General features: G+C 37.9%; 1 protein-coding gene across 2 annotated transcripts in view; it reads right to left on the reverse strand.

Moving 5' to 3' along the window:
* Positions 1–3,260, reverse strand: part of LOC108972072 (lissencephaly-1 homolog) — a 154,674-nt gene extending 151,414 nt beyond the window's left edge. For both annotated transcript variants that reach the window (XM_018938539.1, XM_018938538.1), the window contains exon 1: positions 3,118–3,260. The gene's annotated coding sequence lies outside the window, so the exon portion shown is untranslated. The remainder of the gene's footprint in view (positions 1–3,117) is intronic.
* Positions 3,261–16,928: the final 13,668 nt, after the last annotated feature.

Below are 16,928 nucleotides of genomic sequence, written 5' to 3' on the forward strand. Positions count from 1 at the left end.
TTAAAAAAAAATATTTTTCATTTAATATAAAATGAAATGTCATAAACAATAACGCGTTAAAAGTAAAAAAAAAAATTTTTTTTAATGTGTAACTGGTTTTTATCAATGATTTTTTTATTAGGTGCTGTACGAAGACTTTATTGGAACACTGTATATAAACCCGTCTATGTTTTTTTCTGCACGTGATATAATTTTTCTATTCCTCTCGCTGCGTCGATTTGTGATTGGCATATTGCTTCGATGAATTGTTTTGCAAAAACAGCAAATATTGGAAATTTCTTTATTTATTTAAAACAAAATTGTTCTTTTTCGTTTGAAGCTTCAAAATTTAAATTTTTTTATGTAATTGATTGTAAGGGCTAAATCATTGACAATATACATATCAAATAAATGCAAAAAAAAAAAAATATTTGTTGAATACACTTTAGATAAAATGAAGTAAAAAGACGTGTGTTTCTCTAGATCACGAAAATAACATATACAGTTGCCGCTGACTGATAGCTTTTAAGATATTTCACTACTTCACTAGTTTAACATAGTACATTTTATATTTTCAATGAGTTTTCATTTCAATGATGGCAGCCAGTACGAAAACGAGTTCGGCGCAGAAGAAATCTGAATACCCCGATGTTGGCTCGACAATGGGGTATTCTTTAGAATTGGATCAACTAGAATTATTTTTAAAGCGTAAAGAAAAAAAAAAATATTGTGCAAATATATGCATTGTGTACGGTAGAAGATGGGAATGAGGATTTAAGACTGGAAGTGTGTCCCCAAAATATGACATCTGCCAAAGAACGGGATAAGAGGGTCGATTGTATGTACCGACTTTTAGAGTGCTTTTAGCTGCTTATCCGATTATGGGTTTGAGCACAGAAGTTTAAATCATAGCGATCCCGAAAATCCCTTTGTCGCCACAGACGGGACACATATCTAAAGGATTAAATCGCAGTGGAGCGTAAAATATATTATTTTAGAAGAACTATAGCAATCAGCAGAATTTTGCTGGCATAAAGAAATAATATCTGCAGTGGTAAGTTATTAAAAAAAAACGTGCAGATCGTTTTGTAAAGCTTGCGGATGCAATAAAGCTCACTTACAAATCGTTAAATGGTTTTGAATTTTATTTATTTAAAAACACATTTTTTCGAGACATTTGGGGTATAAAGTTTTGGCTGCGATTTAGAATAGCATCCCAGAATTTCGGGGTTAAAATGGGTATGTACGGATAGGGGAGGTCCTCCAGATCAAGAACTGACTTATGACTTATGGTTTTTGAGATATTTGCATTTAAAGTTCAAAAAAACAACTATTTAAAATGCGTGTTTCTCCGATTTATAATACATTTTGCACTTTTAAATCCACTAACACTACACTAATTCATTTCTAATCATTTATTTTATATTAAATAGTACAAAAATAACTTTAATTCCATATCAAACTTTAGTTAAAATCCATTTATTCATAAAATAAGAAAGTGGTTGCAAACAAGCAAAAAATTGGTGTTACCATATTTTGTAATAGAATAAAAATAAGAAAAARGAAAGATTATGACGTCATAACTAAGTTCATTATAGTGTGATAAGTAATATCAAATCTTTCAGGATTCTCATTATTGTGAAAAATCTAGGTGTTGGATCGGGCAAAAAAGAGTTCAACCAAAAAAAAAAAAAAAAACTGAGCACGCCCAGGTGTTTGTCCGACCAAGTGTTTTTTTTTTTTACAGCGGCGGAAGGCCACTAAAGCAAACGGGAATTCAAGGCAAAGGACTGAGGATGCCAAGGTGTTGGTCCGACCGATGGTTATTTTTTTTGAAGCGAGGCCGAAGGCCGCCCATACAGAAAGGAATTCTATGCGGAAAACTAATGTGTTATATATTTCCTGTCATTGGGGTACTATTTGTTTTCTTTATTTCTTTTGGTTCTTCTGTAAAATATTAGCGCAAGGTAGCACTGATAATTAGTTATAATGCAACCCTTCTATTATTGTACGAACAAAAATAAATGAACAAAAATTAAATGTTGAATAAAAGTTATTTTTTCACTATTTAATATAAAATAAATGATTAGAAACGATTTATTGAAGTGTTAGTGAAYATAAAAGTTAAACATATAACCATAAAGTTTATTAAAAATGGGAACTACACGCATTTTAAATAGTTGAATTTTTGAACTTTAAATGCAAATATCTCAAGAACCATAAATCAGCGGCAACTATATAGTATATTGATTTTCTTAATCTAGAGGGCCTCCTCTATCCGTACATACCCATTTTAATCCCGAAATCCAGGGACGCTATTCTAAAATTTACCTCATATGCATATGCGTAAAAATCACACATAAGAAAAACATCTATTCAAGGATTCCAGAAAGTCTCACAAAAAAAAAAGTATAGCAAGTTGAATACGTATTTTTATTTCAATTGGTTATATGTATTAATAAAAATTAGAACAGATTTTGCGAATAAGAAAAAACCATTCTTGTCACATAACTATCAAAGATGATATTATTTCATTAAAACAAGTAGAGCGTTAAAAACCAATCAAAAAACAATTTTTATCACGTACCTATCAAAGATGATATTATTTCATTAAAACAAGTGGTAGTGCATTAAAAATCTTCGGATCTTCAGAGATTTGTATTAAACGTATGTAGTCGTTATAGTCTCACCATCCACTTTTGTATAGTTTAGAAAGTTACGTATTTTGGTTCATTGTTCACTGAACAAATAACAAAAATTTAGTATCACATACTTGTATTTTAAGCCGTGTATGAAATTACTGAATATATTCACAAAATGAACAATCATTAATTTTGGGCTACAATGATATTGTAGAAAAATCGATAGTACCAGTTAATGAAGATGCGTCATCACCTATGTATACAGTCTTGTGTATATATTCCTTAAAAAAAAAATTCTTTAGAACACCTAGGGTTCATAAAATGGTTATGAAAGGGCTCTTATTTTTTACGTAGGATACAGATGGTACGTTTAGAATACATGCAGATTCTGAAAAAATAAAAAGTGTATCAAAATAAGACGACGAAAACCCACTAGCCGTGAAGCTAAATCGATCAATTTTTTACACAGCACTGTTTTTCGAATGATTTTACTTACTTTCAGAATTTGTTTTTACCCCGAACACAAGTAAAGTTAGATAAACAAACTTGTTCAAAATATTTTAAGACGCCCAATAGACAGAAAATAGATTTTTAGTAACTGACAGTTACATATACACATATGTGGATATTCATCTCACGATGTAGCCATACTTTAGAAATTCTTAAAACACACAAAGGTGAGTACTATAATCAATACCACAATAATGACGGCGGTAAAATACAAAAGGTCGCAACGTGTTGTATAAATTCTTTTTCTACTAAACAAAATCAAGCCGGTATAGCCATCTCAGAGGTTAGATAAAAAAACGTATAAATATATTTTAAAATATGTTTTTTGGCACCAAAATAAATAAACTTTCTAAAAAAGGTATGCTAATGGTCCAGGGGGAACTTTAGTATATCATCCCATGATTTCAGGGTTGGATAGATGAAATGCTTCAGAATAAAGATGTATATAAAAATAGCCGCCGCAAACTTATAGTTTTCAAGATATTTGCGTTTAAAGTTGAATTTTAAATATATTTCATTTAGATATTTTGTATGAAACCTACCAATCTTCATTAAATCGTAATGAAAATATTTATGTTTACAGACATTAGTTTATTTTCTTTGCTTATTTGCTCTTGATCTTCTAAGGTATATCATTCACAATGCGGAACCATCAAAATTACTTGAGTACAGCTCAAGAAATAAGGAATTTTTTTCTTGAACAATTTCTTAAGAGCTGGATACGGACTTTCTAGTGCAAAAGTAATTTTAATTCAAAGTTTAACTTATTGTTCAATTCTATTTATATAAAAACAACTAAAGGGTTGCAGTCTGTCAAATTATCGGTGTTACCTTATCGACATCTTTTGTAAATGAACTAAAAGAAATAAAGAAAATAAATTATACCCAAAAAAAGAATTAGTTGTCTATTGCAATAAATCCTTTTTTTGTCCGCCATTGGGGTGTGGCCATTGGCTGCTTTGGCAGCCTTCGTTCGCGCTAAAAAAAAAAAAATAAACATGGCCGATCTAACATCAGGATAGACATTAGTCCATCCGCGTTCGATTTCTTTCTGCATTGGCGGCCTGCGCCACAATATGGTATCCAACCGTATCCATTCATACACGACTTATCTCGATTTGGTTGACAATCCTTAGGTTAAATGTTCTTTGCAATGTGTGGAAAGTTACTCACTATTTTGATTCGCCATCCTCCGCTTCGCTTGGATGTGAACGTTCTCATACAAAAACACACCTGAAACTTTTCTATCAAAAGAAACGTCTGACCAAAGCAAAGCAAAAGTTCTACTTGAATCAGCCACAATTCACACCTGATTATATTATATTAGCAAATTGAAGTTGAGATTGTCAGGTAGTTGTACACCTGTCTCTTATACACATCTAGATGTGTATAAGAGACAGATATTATATTAGCAAATTGAAGTTGAGATTGTCAGGTAGTTGTACACCATGTTCGTGTGACCAGTTATAACATATGGAGCGGCAGACTTCGTTAGGACTTCAACTATCGAAGCTGCAACGAATCGCGTGCGTCAGCGTGCCAGGTGCCATGCGCACATGTGCGACGGCGAACATTGAAGTCTTCATGGGAATCACACCGCTTCGCCTAGTAATCAGTCAAGTTGCCAAACACATACTGCTCAAAATGACAGCAGAGGAGTTTGGCTCTTCCCCCAAGGGATAGCATTACCAAAAGGATAACTTTACTAGGAAGTTTAACTGATACTTTAGCGTTCAACGCGTACGGACGTGTTTTGTAATTCGCTCCGTGTATTCAAATTTTGCAAAAGTAACAATTAAATATAATAAGATAAAAACAAACAATCGAATAAAAAACAGTGCACACAAATTGTTAATAAACTAACATATAAAAAACCAAAAAAAAATTATAATGAGTGCTTCGCAACCTTAGCAGCAAGGCCGTAGACATTCCTATCTACACTGGTACATTTAAGTTCAAGGCCCAGTTCTTGAAGTCCATACAAATCAATTTGCTGCGTGATCAAATCAATAGCACGACAGTCAAAAAATTTTTAAAAATATTCCACGGGCATCAAGACGTCGTGAATTTCCAAGCCGACATCTGCCTTCCACACACTTTCAGGAGCTTCAAATGGTTCTCATCTCCATTTTAATGCCTTCGAATCAATTTTTTCGAAGCAAAACTCTTCACTAGAACAAGATTCATGCTCGTTGTCTTCCGTAATTATATTGTCAAGAAGTCCGATTTCTATACTTTCCTCTCTTTCCATAATCCCTTCCAAATTCTGCTCCAGCACTGCATACACATCCTCTATCTCATCACCATTTTCTTCATCAGTTGAAACATTATAATCGAAGTTTAAAATTCGTTATATTTGACAAACCTTTATCTTGAGGCCTCATAACTAAAGTCATAGACATTTTATACCACAATTGCCCAAAGTTGCTCACAAGCAACTTCGGATATGTAAAAATTACTCACCTGATGTTGGTTTAAAGCTAAAGAAATTTTCTTGCAAAAACTTTTCCCTTAACAATCGCTGAAAAGTAGTTCATTTACGGATTGATAACTTTTGTTACAATTATTTTACAAATTCTCACTTTTAAAAATGTCCTCCTTCATGCAGAAATAAATTTTCGCCGACACTGCTGCACTCTTTATCAAATTGCTTTGCTAAATGATTTACTAGTAATTTTTTATTTTTTATTTTTTGATCACATTACATGACTCATAAGACTACCGTTATTATATCGGTTCAATAAACAAAAGTAAAAATAACGCTGGTGGTAGGTCTATAAACTAGCGAAATTGCCCTCAGGCAACATTGGGGTCGAAAGGGTTAAGTGAAATTGTTGGCACTAACAATTTTCATATAATGCCTTTGAAAAAAGGCAATATAGACGAAACAAAAATTCAGTCCTAAACTGGAAAAAGTTTCATGGAGGCGTTTGAAAGATTTGTCAAATAAAAACAAAAATTATTATTCGTATCAACTGAAGAGCTCTAAGGGCCTACTTGTTGTACTTAAGGGTATAGAGTCCGCCGTAGACTCTAGTGAAGTCAAAGAAACATTGGAAGAGTGCGATTTTGGTATTAAAACTGTTGTAAAATTATATTTAATAGAAACAAAGTACCACAGCCAATGTTTAAAATTGAATTGTTGCCGAATTCGAACAAACATAAAAAATGAGACCCATCCTATATATCATCAGAAATATATGCTGCATCGTAGAGTAACTGTGGAAGAACCACACAAAAGAAACGGTCCGGTACAATATACTAACTGGGAATATGGGCATACTAAATCATATTGCATAGGAAAAAAAAATCCCAGGCCTAATAGATTTTGCTGTAGTCAAAAATATAGATAGATCGTTTATGGCAGCTGATACATGTACAGACTTACCACCTGATCCATTCTACTGTACTAACAATGTTATACGAACAGCCCATGATATTTGAGTCAAAAGTTTCTCTAACATCACTCAAAATTAACTGATTGAAGTATAGAGAGTATATCAGTAGCCCCATCAATATTGTTTGCAAAACAAATACAGGAAGAGACATTGATGAAAATATAAGAGAAATTAATGACGTAATAACTAATGCAGTTGTAGTGGCAACACCAAAGAGAAACAATAAAGATCACCATATATGAGAAACGGCGATCTAGGCGCGAATGACAGTTAAATCGCTCCCCTTCAACTCTGCTTCAACTGAAATCTGCTGTACGAAATTTAGAAAAAAGGGCTTAAACGCGAAGAAACTGTGTCCGAATTCTACAAGCAAAACTCCCTTTGGAAAGCCCAAAAGTCTTTCAAGCCACCAGTAAATTCCAACATGCCTCTAAGACAGTTGAATGGTAATTGGGCACGAAGTGATGAGGATAAGGCAAATTGCTTTGCAAATCACCTAAAAAAGGTATTTCGACCAAATTGCCCAAAGAAAAACTTTGAGTTCCAACTTTGACCAATACCACAAACGAGTCGCATATGTCTGTTAGGACTTCTACTTCCGAAGTTACTAGAATAATAAAAGAACTTAATCCAAAAAAGTAACCAGGACATGATAATATTACTCCAAAAATGCTAATTGAGTTACGAAATATTGCCGTAGAAGTGCTCTCTTTGCTCTTCAGTGCAATTCTTAATGTCGGATACTATCTTAATTCATGAAAAAGTCGCAGATTATCTTGATAGATAAACCTGGGAAAGATTTAACACAGCCGTCTTCATACAGACCAATCAGCCTTCTACCCTGTCTTTCTAAAATATTCCAAAAAGTATTACTATCAAAGATGTCTCCTTTCCTCCACGAAAATAATATAATACCAACGCACCAATTCGGGCTTCTTGAAAAACATAGTACGATAGAGTAAGTAAATAGAATTACTAACAAAATAAAAAAGCGCATTTGAGTACAGAGAGTACTGTTCAGCTATATTTCTAAACGTGGCTCAGACGTTTGATAAGATATGGTATGAGGGCTTTTATATAAGATTAAAAATATTCTACCTTCAGAATTGTATAAAACATTGGAGTCTTATTTAAAAAATAGAAAATTTTTGGTAAAGGTGGGAGATTTCATATCTGATCAACGACAGATAAGGGCTGGTGTACCTCAGGGCACTGTTTTAGGCCCAACACTATACATCATATACACAGCAGATATTCCAACAGCTAACAATGTATTAACTTCAACTTTTGCGGACGGCAAAGCTATAGTGAGCCGTAACAAATGCCACATAATAGCATTAAGAATATTAGCCGAGCACTTAACGTTTGTCGAAGAATGGCTATCCAACTGGCGTATAAATGTGAATGCACAAAAGTGGAAGCATGTTACATTTTCGCTTAGACCAAAAATGTGTCCGGCAGTAAAAATTAACAATATTTTAGTACTCCAAGCGAATCTAGTAACTTGTCTTGGTATTCACCTAGATAGAACACTTACGTGGAGAAAACATATATCTAGTAAAATGACTTGAATGAAGATAGGTTAGGTTAGATGGCTAATCAAAGATCACACATAGACTAATAATCTAGTCCTTTGTGATGTCAGTGCATAGTTACACAGACGCTTAACTTCGACACCCGCCAGTTCGGTGGCCTCGAAAACGCGGGACAGTCAAGCAGGAAGTGCTGGCTTGTTTCTCCGCATCTTCTTCCAAACAGCTTCTACAGTCGTCATCCGGTAAGATACCCATTCTTACCGCTTGTATGCCATTAGGAGAGAGAGATGTTAGACTTACTGAGGGCTAAGAGATCACTAGATCTCCTGCGATCTATTCTTGGCCAAAAGGCTTTTGCAACCGCACAAGTAGCAATGCTGGCCCAGCGTTGGGCAATCATGCGCGTGGCCCAGCTATCTAATAGTAAAACACAAGAAGATACAGGAGCAACTATCCGTTCCCATAGTACCGATAATGATTCTAGGGTGCCCTTTCTTGCTAACTCATCAGCTTTGCAATTACCTGCAATTCCGCTGTGGCCCGGCACCTATACCAGTCTAATCACAAAAACTCTAGCTGCTAGAGATAGCGATGTTAGACATTCTTCGATCAACCCTGAACGCACTGTGAATGAGTTCAAGGCTAGTATTGCCGCTCTGCTGTCTGAGTGAATGGTCACTTCTCTGAAGGTGGATGCACTCCGTAGCAGCAAATCTGCTGCTACCTTGATGGATGCGACCTCAGCATGGAATACACTGCAGTAGTCGGGAAGCCTGAAACAGGAATTGATAGAGAGCTCCCGACAGTAGACTCCAACGGCTTCTTCCCACAATATCTCCCTCGTCGGTATATGGGCAGAGAAGGAGTCGCCAGAGTTCGATATGGTGACTCCACGATCTAGATGATCCGGTATGCTGTCAAAGTTTTTGAGGTTATCCGAATGTACCTCAAGCACAAGAGGTGCCTGTTCCTCCATTAGATGATGGGGAGCTGGGGTACGCCTTTGGCCTGGTTAGGTCTAAACGGTCCCCGGGTTTTGATGGATTGAACGGAGAGATGTGTAAAAGCTTGTGGAAGTTCATTCCGAAATACCTGGAGGCCATTTATAATAAGTGCGTTTGGGAGGGATATTCTCCACGCGATTGGAAAAGTGCTAGGGTTGTTCCTCTCCTGAAGTCCCCCGATAAGATCAGGAGTGATCCTCGATCTTATCGAGGCATCAGTCTCCTTCCAGTACTTGGAAAGGTCCTGGAAAGAGTCATGGTGGATAGGCAGTTTGGGTTTCGGAAAGGACGCAGTATAGAGGATGCTTGGTTTTATGTTCAGGATGTCGTTAGGGAGAATGTCAACAAATATGTTCTTGGCATATTTGTTGACTTCAAGAGGGCGTTTGACTACCTAAGCTGGGATCGAGTAGTACAACGGCTGGAGGAGCTTGGCTGTCCGGAAATTACTCTTTGGCGGAGTTATTTCTCGGACAGAAAGGCCTCTCTTGTCGGCATGAATGGAAGTGTGGAGATTGGAGTGGTTCATGGCTGCCCGCAGGGTTCCATCTGCGGTCCATATATTTGGAACCTTATGATGGACACTCTGCTTGGGCAGCTCGAGCAACTCTGTAAGTGTTGTGCGTATGCGGACAACCTTCTTCTTATAGTCGAAGGTCGCTCGCGGTCTGAGTTAGAACGTGCGGGAGGAGATCTCTTAGAGATCGTTAATACTTGGGGTATAGGTGTGGGGGTGGACATATTGACGGAAAAAACGGTGACAATGCTGCTTAAGGGCAGATTGTCACCGGTTTGTCCACCGATTGTCCGTGTGAATGGGGCCAGCATCAGATATGTGACGCAAGCCAAATATCAAATATCAAATCAAAGCAAATCAAGCAAAATACGCCGCATTTTGAAGAGCGATTGGGGTCTCGGACGTCGTGCTGTCCGCATCATATATCGCGGCTTGTTTGTGGCCTGTGCCACATATGGAGCCCCTGTATGGTGGGAGGCAGCCATGACTGTCTGGGGGTCTCAAAAACTCCTCTCAATCCAGCGTTGTATGATGCTTGTTTGTTTGCCTGTATGTCGAACCGTCTCAACGGATGCGATGCAGGTTATACTAGGTGCACCCCCTCTTGACCTGATTGTCATACAGCGTGCTGTTGCATTCAGGTTAAGAAGGGGTTTGAGTGTGTCAATGCTGCGGAACGATTGGATTTCCGACGATGATGTGGAGAGGGAGGGATATCTAGGGAGTAAGAGGCTCCTAGATGATAGGGTTAGGCGTAGGTGGCAACAACATTGGGTCAATAGTCCTAACGGTCGAGTGACGTGCGAGTACATTCGGGACGTTGGGTTCGTTGAGGATAACCCAGACTTCAGATTTTGTCTGAGTCTGGGTTTCCTTCTTACGGGGCATGGGCCTCTGAATGCATTTCTGCATCAGATGCATCTATCAGATACGTCGGGGTGTTTTTGTGGGGCGGGGTAGGAAAATTAGTCGCATTTAATTGCGGAGTGCCCGATGTACTCGGACATTAGGGATCTGGGTGGTATGGGGATCGGCTGGACTGATGGACTTTTAGATGTTAGTGGTGTGATCTCCACTAGTCGGAATACCAAACAGTTAGGGCTGTTTGCGCGTGAATTATTTAAGCGGCGAAGGCGGTTAGTTGGAAATTAGGGTTAGATTTGTATGATTGGTGTGTGTATGTTATGTATGCATGGGGTCCAACCCCTGGCCACTAGTCCAGAGAAGTATGGAAGCTCAACTGGTAGTAGTTTCGGCTACGAGGTCTGACCGGAGACTTAACTCTGGTACCACGGGGAGCAGGAGCCGTTGGAGGTAACTCCAACCTGCTCATGCGGACTGGCCCCTCGGGGAGTATCGTGGTGGTTGTGGTTAAAACCCAAATGCGGGAAGAACTGACTTGGCAGTTGAATGTGGAGTTGCATTGCAACCGGATGACGGACCCAAAGCACGGCAGAGGTTTTAGATGGGCCTCGAACCCGACCAAGGTGGCTAGTGAGTCCATTCCACACTGCCAATTGGTACTGAAAATGCTTAGCATTCTCAGGGCGCTGATCAACGCATTGTTTTGATCCGCTGTACTTTTGAGTGCCGTGGAGTAAGGCTGTCGTCAGCAGGTACCCACGTTAAACACACCGGACGTTGTCCAGATACGCGTTCCTTTAAGAATACAGATTCTCTGAGTCTGATAGCTACTTTCACGGCTATGCACCTACCGGGAATGTCCACTATCGTTATGTTCAAAATTGCATTAAGTGCCATGGTTGGGGTGGATCTTAATGCACCGCAAATGCTAAGTAGCGCAGCCCGTTGAACGCTTTCGAGTTACTTGGCAAGTGTGCCCTCCGCCACATAAAAACACAATTGAACAACAGAGGACAACTTTCGGTGAAAGACCCCATCTTTTGCCAATAGCTACTCTACAGCAGTATAAAGGTAATATATGCCTTTTTTGCTCTCTCCTCTATATGCGGTTTCCATGAAAGCTTCTTATCCAGGATGAGCCCTAAATATTTCACTGTATCCGGCGGTTGCAGGCGAATACCTCCCATTTGCGGCAGTTGTGCCACCGGGATCTTATATTTCATGCTGAACAAAACCAATTCTGTTTTGTTTAAGAGTTCACTTCCGACCACCCATTTTGTTACAATGCTGAGATATCCCTTTGACAATAAGTGCGATATCGTCTGCATAGGCGATCACCGACAGCCGCGATCCTCTAGTTTTTTTGAGCAATTCATCAACGAGAAAGATCCATCGCACCCGCACAGAAGATTGAGAATGAGGTCTTTGAGGTTCGATTCAACCTTTAAGAGCAGTTACTACTGCCTCAGGCAGGACATTGTTAAAAGTTCCCTCGATATCGAGGAAGGTCCCAACAGCGAAGTCCTTGGCTTCAATGGCTTCCTCGAGCCATGACACAATAGTATGCAAAGCAGTATCCACTGACATGCCTTTACGATAAGCATGTTGTGCTCCTAACAGATAGTCTCTCGGAATGCGACCCCTTCTATACCACTCCATCCGTTTCTCCACAGTCTTTAGCAGGAAGGAGGAGAGGCTGTTTAGCCAAATGTTCCAATCAAAAATGCTTAGATCAATCACGTGTTTCCCATGGTACATGCGTAAGGAAAATATAGATAAAGGCCTTGGTATTTCTATGGTAAGGAAAGAAGTAGAAGACAGCAGAATTAAATATATATCTAAACTAATTCTGATCACCCAAACCCTTTGGCTATTGCTTTGGTACATTCCTGCGATCAAACACGCCTTTAAAGAAGAGATATGACCGCGTACTTAGGAGCAATGTATCAAATAAACAGCTTAATCACTTGGTTGACCATGCCTAGTATTTAAATAAAATTAAATAAATTATTGTTAGGCTTTTAAAGCTAATCTCCCGACCATGAAGAAGTTCGAATAGCAATTACCGATGGATTGCCGGCCGTGTGCTCTGCCCAATCCACAAAAACGGAGACTCCACAATCTGCGCCAACTACCGCAAGATAATCTCTTCAACATCGCGTATAAGGTTCGTTCGAACGTATTGTGTGAAAGATTAAAACTCACCCTCAAAAAACTGATTGCACCTTATCAGTGTGACTTTAGGCCTGAAAAATCAACATCATTAATCATCTGCCCCATCTTGGAAAAGAACTGTCAAAAGAGAATCGACACATTACACATTGCATTTGACAGCACGAAAAGGAGCTGCCTTTATGCCGCGATTTCTAAATTTGGAATCCCCGCAAAAGTAAAACGGCTGTGTAAACTGACGTTGAGCAACACCACAATCGTCGTCAGGGTCGGGAAGGACCTCTCCAACCCGTTCGATTCCAAATGAGGTCTCAGATAAGCTGTCTTCCTTTCGTGTGACTTCTTCAACCGATTTTTGGAGGCTTACCCCACTACAGTTGGCGCAGTTTGTGGGGTCTCCCTTTTTTTGGAGCCATCAATTTCCTAGCAGCAAACAGTCATGGAGCGTTTCCAAGCGAACCGACCTATTGTAGTCTAGAAATATTTTAAATTTTTAAACGACGCTCACCATTGTACCACACGATCACTATTTACCTTAACACCAGACAGGATACGTTATTCAGGACAAACCTAAACTTCCAACAAACAAAAAAGAGTGTGTGCGAGTAGTTTCCCTTCGTAATCAACAGTCATGTCTTCGTGAGGGAGTATTGAGAGTACCTCAACCGTTGGTCATCCCCTCATAGCACCAAGATGTATCTTGCATCTACGTACTGGAGCTGTTACATTCCTCTCCTCTGATGCGTTTAATACACTTGCCTGAAAATGCATATAGCCACCTTTCCGTTATCATTGATCTTTTGAATTCCGCTATTAGCTAATATAGAGCAATATTAATGGACCTACCTGCTTTGTAAGCGTTCTGTTTTGCGTGAAGGGTTACACTTTTAGCGCTTTCGACCTTATTTCGTTATGTATAATATTTCTTAGCCCGGGAAGAAAAACCGTCATAACCATGTGCTTATTCAAAATTGTTCACCTCTCTTCGCGCAAAGATGAACATGAGATGGGATTCGGTAAGTTTAGCGGATTAAAGTCCCGCAATCCGGCTTTCGATGCTTCCTCCTACTGTAAAAAGAAAAAAAAAACAGTCCCACATAGGGGGAGAATCTGTCCGAAGAAACATCCATTTGATGACGGTTTCCCGCGAATGCACTGCGTGAGATGTGTGCCCATAACAGCTCCATGAAGTTCGAACCGTGGCTTAATAAGAGCTTTCAGTAGCGAACATTTTAACTAGGATCGAAGACAAGCGACAACGATCTGGAGTGTATAAAATAAAATAATTCCGTTTTACACCTCTGGCAGCTGTTTACGCCACTTCTTCCAGACATTAATAACACTATTTGGCAACAGGTTATTTCAAAGAATGTCATAGTATTACTCATAAGTAATTATATAATGCATTTTTCTATGTTAAGAGGTTTTTTTTTCTTTATTTATAGCTGCTTCATCAGTGTAGTTGAAATTCCACTTGAAACAAAAATAATCTGACGATGTCTGACAAGCCGAACCAACGAAAAACGCGAAAGTGAAAGTATACCTAATTAAAATTTATAAAACATTAAAAGGAAATCACATCCAATAAAAATAGTGGTCAACTCAAAAAAATTTCAAATCAACACTCCAAACGTAGGGATGTATGAAACTCTAAATGATAACTGATTTGCTTTATTGAGTAATGAAACCAACGACGATGCGAAGGGTACCACCACAGTCAGTAATAACATACTGCAACAATATATTTGTAATTTTCTGTATAAATAAAGTACCACAACCAATATTCAAATTCGAATTGATGCCAAACACTAACCAGCTTAAGAAAAATTAAAGACAATTTAAAATATCTGCTTTACAGTAGAACTATCGTTAAAGAACCCTATAATTTGGCTGGTACAATGCACTACGCAGTGTTTATGTAGTATCTGGTAATTTATACCCTACGTCCAAATATAAAAAACTTTATATTAAGTACCGATTGGAGTATTGATTTTAACATGGCACACTCTTGAAAAAATTTTCCCTGGGTCACATAAAACCACCAAACATATGGAGCAAAGTCAGCCAGATGTTCGAATATCCTGATATAATATTATATATATGGGGGCTAGCATTTTTTCTCCCAATTTTATCCATTTATAAAAATTACCCAGAATTGGATATATGAGGGCTAAGGAAAGTATTGAAAGAATCAAATGGAATTTAAAAATGTGTTTCCCATATAATAGGTGTGGTTGTAGTCCGATTTCGCCTATTTTTCTACTGTGACATATGTAGAAATGTGAGAAGAATGCCACGGACAAAATTGAGTGGAAATCACTCGATCGGGTCCTGAGATTTGTGATTTCACCTAAAGTTGGGCGCTGCCACCGCCATCGTCCAATTTTTACCCTGACTCCCACAAATCCCTCTCATACCATCTAAAATGTAAACTTATATGTCTCTCGAATGGTTATGGATTTATCAAGCTTTTAATAGTGGACGGGTTTATCTTACGATTTCATCCATTTAGGCGTGCTATTTGTCGTAAACGAATTTGGTTGTTGGTTGTAAGTGATATAGGAGAAATGTACATTAAGCTTAAAAAAGGACGGGGTTACGCCAGATTACAGTTCTATATTTTAGTTTAGTGATTAGTTTTATACGTTTTCTCGTCATCCTGATCATTTATATATCTACATCTACAATTATAATATTATAAAGAGGAAAGATATGTACCTATTTTTGTATGTTTGTATGTTTGTGATGAATAGGCTCAAAAAGTACTGGACCGATTTAAAAAATTCTTTCACCTATAGAATGCTACATTCTTCCAATTTGACATATGTAGACTACATTTCATTTTGAAAAAAGTTAGGGATCTTTAATAAAATTTGAACAATATAACCGAAGGTGTAGAAAAAAGAGTCTTATTAGTGATAGAACAAAATAATGTACAGGGTGGCTGATGAAAGCCGCTACAAAAAAAATAAAAATTAAATAACTTTTTTCCTATTTAATGAAGTTAATTTTTTTTTATTTTGCAGATTGACTTTTACATTTAACAAAAATGGATAACTGGGACACTGAAACAAGAATTTGGATTGTTCGCCGCTATCACGCACTGGAGTCCGTAGTTTCGGTTCAAAGAGAGTATAGGCGCACGTTTGGCGGCAATCCTCCGAGCAGATGGACCATAACGAGACTTGTGAACAATTTTTCCGAGCATGGGACAGTCAACAGAAGACCTTACCATCGAAACCCTTCAGTTCGAACGGAGGAAACAATTGCTGCTCAAATGGGTGTAAACAGACAGTCATTACAGTCAATTATGCAAAAAGGTTTGGACTTATTCCCATATAAAATTCAAATGGCCAACAAACTGAACGCTGCAGACTTGCCGATTCGCTTGGAATTTTGCCAGAAGATGCTTCAAATGGTGAAAGAGGATGGAAGCATGTTGAACTGTCTTTTCATGTCTGACGAAGCCCATTTCGATTTAAACGGCAACATAAACAAACAAAATTGTCGAATATGGAGTGCTTCCAACCCACAGATACTCCATGAGACGGAATTGCATCCACTTCATGTCACAGTGTGGTGTGCAGTTTCATCACGCTGCATGGTCGGGCCCTACTTTTTCGAAGAAAACGGTCACATCGTTACGGTTACTGAAGACCGTTACTTGAGCATGTTGAGAGTGTTTTTCTATCCAGAATTACGCCGAATGAGAATTTCTTTCAACTCTGTGTGGTTTCAGCAAGATGGTGCAGCTCCTCACATAGCCCAACCTGTTATGACAGAATTGCGATGAAAATTTCCCAATAATCTGATATCCAGAAAGTCCGCATTCCGTTGGCCACCCAGGTGGCCTGACTATTAAACTATTAAAAAGTGAAGAAGTGAAGTGAAGAAGAAAATTGATGATCTCCATGAAATATCATATTTGTACCGAAAGAATTTCTATGACACATGCATATGTACATAAATTATTTCTTTGGCACATTTGTCTGTATGTTTACGAAAGCAAATGTGAGCCATATACATATGTACATACATTCATAATAACAGGTGTCGCACGCTTCTTTCGCATCTCCGTTGTCACGCTCAACCAATGGCCAAAACTTTGCGTTTTGTCAAAGAGCCAAAAGCTGAACACATTGAAGCTTTAAGATAAAAACTGACAAATATAAAAGTAAAAAACGTAAATCTACCTTAATATTATATCTGTAAATAATGTAAAAGTAAACCTGTAAAATAAAAAATACTAAAAATGTTAATTAAGTACTAATAAGAATGAAAATGATTAATGACAAATCCGTTTTTAA

Source organism: Bactrocera latifrons, unplaced genomic scaffold, assembly GCF_001853355.1.
Source record: "Bactrocera latifrons isolate USDA-ARS-PBARC rearing strain unplaced genomic scaffold, ASM185335v1 scaffold_375, whole genome shotgun sequence".
Lineage (NCBI taxonomy): Eukaryota > Metazoa > Arthropoda > Insecta > Diptera > Tephritidae > Bactrocera > Bactrocera latifrons.